Source organism: Accipiter gentilis, chromosome 24, assembly GCF_929443795.1.
Source record: "Accipiter gentilis chromosome 24, bAccGen1.1, whole genome shotgun sequence".
Classification (NCBI taxonomy): domain Eukaryota; kingdom Metazoa; phylum Chordata; class Aves; order Accipitriformes; family Accipitridae; genus Astur; species Astur gentilis.
Window position 1 is genome coordinate 23,046,541 of NC_064903.1, and position 6,000 is coordinate 23,052,540.

The following is a 6,000-nucleotide window of genomic DNA, read 5'->3' on the forward strand; positions in this document are numbered from 1 at the left end:
AGGGTACCTGTGCAAAAAGGCAGCAGTAAAAGCAGGCAGGGAGTATAGGAAGGCATACAAACAAATTAGGGGGAGTGAATACGTAAGGAAGGAAGCAGTTGCCGATTTAGAAGATGACTTGGAGCAAGATCTGCTCCCGTCTGAGTAATGCATGTCCTAACAGCTTCTTTGTATGGAGAGGGGAAAAAGAGTCAAGACGGCCCCTCCGAGCTCTCCCCGCAGGCAGCACGGGAGCGGGGCAGAGGCTGGGGGCAAGCCCGTGCCCTGGCCCCCAGCCCTGGAGCAGCGTCCGCGGGTGACGATGGTACTCGTGCCCGAGCGACTGCGGCGTGATGGAGCGGGCGGTCAATCGGAGGTGACAGGTATGCAGCTGGGCTGCACGCACTGACTTCAGAGCTCAGCTGCCGCTTCGGTGCATGACGCCAGCAGCGCGTGAGTCACCCGGGGTAGACAGGAACAATGTTAGTAGTTTCCACATTTACAAAGCGGAAAAAGCTTACATCAGATTTCATGGTATTTTTAACAGAGAAACGGCTTAGCGAAGCAGCAAGGCTCCTTAGTAGTATTCATGTGCTACAAAGGATCGTTACATGGGCTTTGTATGAAAAGAGCTATATTGGAGCTTGATATTATTACTTACTCTGTTGTGCAATATTGCAGCAATCAAAAAGAAAGACAAATACAGAGCAAAAGCGATTCGTTTAGAGAATAAACCGTTCTGATACATACTGTGCAGAGAGTAAAGATTTGTTTTGATCACCATTGAGAACACATCTTTTAAATACTCAGTAAAGCACAGGCAAGCCCGGTAGCAAAACTCTCTTAATCCCCAGAGCAAGAGAGCAGTCACACAGGCTTCTTGGCGGTACCCTGTCACAGCATCCTAACTCATGAGCTGTCAGCTCCTCCGGGCATCAGAGCTGCCGTGCCAACTGCAGCAGGGGCCAGTGCCAGCTGCGGCGGGACTCCTTGCAGGATAGGAAAACTGCCACCTTGGCCCCAAATCTGGTAGAAGTTTGGTAGTTTTGGCTGAGAGTGAAAACGTACTGCATGGAGCGGTGAGGATCACATCTGCTGTGTCGTACTGCTCTGCTGGGGAAGCTGGAAGAGGAGAAGGTCTTCTAGGCCTCCTGCGTCCCACTGTCTTTTCCCTTCCGAAAATGATAAGGAAAGAAAGGGTCTTCTCTTCCACGCTGCACATGGATAATGTGTTGGCCCTGTAGGGATACAACAATCCTTCTCTTTCCGAGCCGCATGTCTTATCTCCTGCTTGAACACGAGAGGACCAGGGAACTCGGGAGACCTCTTGCACTGGGACCAGCCCCTACCTAACTCCTTGGAGACTTATCTCTTGGAGAGTATGGATCTTTTACAATTGGCAGTAGGCTACAAGGGCAGCAAATGTTAACTCATGCGCCAAAGCGGCAGGGGGTGGCCGGAGCTATCTCCAGCTCAGTGGGGCACTTTGAGCTGCAGGATGAGGCAGCTGTAGCACAAATCAAGTTATGCCTTTCTCTTCCCTTGCCCTCTCTGGTCTTTTCCCAAGCCATGAGATGCCTAAGCAGGGCTTCCTGCTCGCCAAGGCCTCCAAATCTGAAATGAATATATTGCGCTCTGCAGTAAGGAGAGATCTGTAATGCTTGCAAGCTGCTTTCACAGCTCGTCTTACAAGCGGCAACCTGTTGCAGTCAAGCTGACAGAACTGTAAAATAGGTTTATTGCTTCACCCAGCAAGAAGGAACCCAACCATCAAACCTTAAAGAGCTTGAGAGGAGAATAAAAGTCCAGATGCTCTGTCCTTTCACTGTAAGAATTCCTGTATGATTTCTGAGACTGATCACACAGCAATTGCTCTATGGGGAGCTGGCGAGTTGGTTTAGGATGTTCTTATTTGATTTAACTGTAAAGATTCCTGCTTTTCATCGATCCTCACCAGTGGCTGTCTGCACATAACAGAAATCTGCAGCTTCCTTTAACAAGCAGAAATATCCTACGAAGAGGCTACAGAATGGGATCTTAACTGACTGTTAAGCAATAACACTTATTTCTAATAGAAAAGGCTGATCATAATGATGAAGCTATGATGCCATCTGTGAGGAATTTTAGGAGGTGCTGGCACAAGCCAGGTTGACCTGGGTTGTTTCTTTAAGCAGAGGTTGTGTGAAGCATCACTGACCGGTCAGAACCACGATACCACCATGTGCCCCAAGCAGCTACTAAGCAATATATTGTGTTCTGGTGGACGCAAGGGGCATATTTGTTCATTTTTGTTATATTGCTTTCACCCCCACATTTTCAGAAACTCTTGCGAAAAAACAAACTCCTTTGAAAGTAAATCACTTTCAGCAGAGGAGCTGAAGGTAGGTGATGTGAGCTGCATCACGTGAAATACCTATGTGACTTCTCAAAACAGCAGCTTCAGTAGCTTGGAGAGTCCAAACAACCTCCCAGAGCTCAAGAGGCACAATTGTAACACTGATACAACTACATAATCCTCGGGCCACTGAGAAATGGTGTGATAGTGTTTTCTTAGTTACACTTCCTTGTTGAGAGCTTGCATTGGAGGGCACCTACCGTGCTAAATCCTGTTCTTGTAGCTACCTCGCCAGCCGCAGCTGTGTAACATCTCCGTGCTATTCACCAGAGGAGGGAAAATAATGATCTATTGAATGCACTTCTTACCTTTTGGTCCAGCCTTCCAGCTAGAAGCCAGATGACCACCAAGAAATGCTTTGTAGAAAGCTGGAGTCCTGGAGTATTGTTTAGGTGTCATTTGAAATTAAGGTTTTAAAAGCTGTTCTTCAAAAACCAGTAGTAAACGCCATCTGGTGCATAAATTTATATATAAAAATAAATTTGTTTTTTATTACCACCAGGTATTGCTTTTCACCTGTAAAGCAAGCAAACATAAAAGTTGCTTAAGAGAATCCAGAAGAATCCAACAAAATGGTGCTATGTTTATTGTAAATCTGCAGAATGAAGGCTTGGGATTTCTGGCTTGTGTATGGTTAGAAATCTCTACATTGTTTGAAACCACTCAGCATTTGATTATGCAGGAAGGCACCAGTAATATTAACACCAGTTGCATTGACATTGTCAAGGTACACTTTGGTTTTTTTATATAGGTATTTTCTTCTATCAGGGAGCTGAAAACAGGAAGGCTGATGAAAGCAAGGATCAAAAGCTGATGCGACCTGGATTGTGTTGGCTTGTTCTTTCTATTACGGTGACATCAAGGCTGCCTCAAGGATGAGAGAGGCACTGAGCACAGCTCTGATTACAGGTCTCTCCCCACAGCTACAAACCAGATTTGTAATGGCAAAGCCTAGGAGAGCACAAGACAAATAAACTATGAATAGTGCTCTCTGTCCCGTGCTCAAATGATCAGATCCACTGAGCACGGGATGGAGAGGCGTCTTGGGAAGGACAGGTCACCCTGCAGCAGATCCAGCCTGGCAGGACTGGCCTTTGGATATGCAGACATGTGCCGTAACACACCCAGCTTGCACGTCCGATGCCTCCACCGACATGAACTGCTGCTTGTCCTGCTGCTCCCAGGTGTCCAGGGAAGCGGTGGTGCCAGGCGGATGAGGAAAGGCTGTGCCTTTCCACAAAGAACAAAATGTGAGTGTGTTATGTGAGAAAAAACATACTAGACAGGGCATCCACCACTCTCAACAGCAGCTTATGGACCTGGGGCTGAAGATGGCACTGACAGAGATTTCTGAGGTGTCGTAGTCACTAGGAGCTGAGGAAATCACTACCTCTGAGAAGGCAGTCCTGAAGGGTCTTCGGGTCTTGTCCCAGTCTACCCTCTGCTCTGTCAATGATACTTCTGCTGCAAAGACAACGGCTTTTTTCTTAAGGCAACCAATTTCAGCTGTTTTAAAATTGATTTTAGAAATATATAACATCCTCCCCCCCCCCCGGGGAGCAAGTAATTACAGATTAAAAATTACTGAAACTTCAAAAAACTTCGGCTAATTTAGTCAGCCTAGCTTTACAGTGTCATTCGCCTCGCAGAGGAGACAGCTAGCTGGGAAAATGTAGTTTCAGCTGTGAAAAAAGGGCAAAAAACCTTAAAGTATTGCATATGGTTATTTCTCAAAAGTGGCCCAAAATAAAATGCAAAAATGTAAAGCAAGGACATTAAAATATCTTTGTCATTTGAAAAAATATGCTATTCCAGATAAAAGCTTTTGCGTCCTGCAGTCTCCATGAGCCTTCGGAGGTCCTGGTCTTCCTCTGAGGCAGTGGTGTGATTTAACCACAGCTACACAACCTGTTAAGCTGGTAGGGCCACTCCTGGGTATTGTATTGATTTATTATTGAAAGGAGCATTCATTTCTTTAAAGAAATATTTTTATAGTTTTTATTTCTATGCAGGTTCTTTTAACTGCCTATCTCCTCTAGTCTTTTTCCAGAAGAAAAATCACATCCCTGCCACATTAACTGAGTTTAATTTTCTCCTTAAATCTGTCCCAGGCTTCTCATTTGTTCAGTGGTTGACAGAGTATTTTCAAAGTCTAAATATTAATCCATTTAAGAAAAGAAATGAAGCATTTTTTGGGGAAAAAAATAAACTTTCAGATCTTTTTCAGAACCAGCAGTCTATTTCCTTCAATCTCTTTCTGATTTGAGTGAAACCCCATGTCCTTATTTTAAATTGACTATCAGCATCCCATTACAGAACACGACAGCTCTGTAGAAGGTTGTGTCAGTCTTACTGGCAGAGATAAGCTGGAAATGAAGCTTATGCAGTAAATTCATGGTAATGGAGCAGGGGCAAAATTTATTAAAAAAAAAAATCACCCCCGTGATGTAAGGTCCTTTGGTTTTCACTGCATCATTGACTTTCAAAAAGATCTAGCTTGGATTTACACCAATTCTGCTGAAAACTACACAATCTGGGAGCATGAAAAACCTTGATTGCGATTATCATGGCAAGAACACATATACACACACGCTGCACATCAGCACGGCTTCTTTTTTATACCCCTGATGTGACCTACAAACAAGCTCCTGTAGCTGGAATGAGCTGTGGAATGAGCTCTGGAGAAAAGCGAGCGGCTCTCAAGGGCCTGAGCAGCCTTCCCATATGTTAGCAGGTGGGTTATTCCCCGGTAATTTCCCATATTACCTTATTTATACTTAAAAAGAGTGACCTGTTTTCATTTTCAAATCAAGTGCATTGTTCTGGTGGACCTCAGAGGTAGAGAATCAGATAATTAATGCCAGTATTGGACAGTTAAATGGTTTTATTGAACTGATTCTTTTATGCCCTCTGGCTGCCTGCTTTTCAGATCCTGGCAGGCTGGGTCTGAATACCCAAACAGTATATCCAGCTGCAAAGGTTTTACATTCCTGTTTTCCTTCTTGTTCTCCAAAGAGACAGGAGAAATCCCTCTGCTACTTCATATAAATAATGCCCATATTGGAAGGAGTTTTCTTTCCATGAAACTTTGAAGGAGAGGGTGACACTTCAAAGGAGAGCCAGAAGGAAAAAGAGGGAGAAGCTGGCACAGAAGGATGTCGGGAAGGGACACCAGGCACCTCTGAACCAGTAACACAAAGTGCTGCCTTAGCGTCTACCATAAGCATGCTCCCCATACTGTGTTATCTCCCATCCTCATGTCACCTGTATGAATTATTGAAGTGATAGGAAATCACTGGACATCAATAGTCCAAGCACACATTTGCTGCTGCCTCTAGCCCAGAGTTAAAGATATCGTATATAAACTTATCTGTAAAAGCACAAGCTGGGCAGTATGAGTAGATAAATTCTGTTTTTCAGTGTTAATCCTTGGCTATACATCGCTTTATGCCAACGAACAGTGCCCCAAGGAGGAGGTGGATTTCTCAGGAAAAGCCAGCGATTGCAGAGCCCACACAGGCTCCCACAAGGGCTGCTGGGCATATCCCAAAGGGAAAAGTACCTGAGCAATCATCAGCCTGGGTCTATTACCAGCGATCTTTGCAGGCTTGAAGGACTAAATTCTT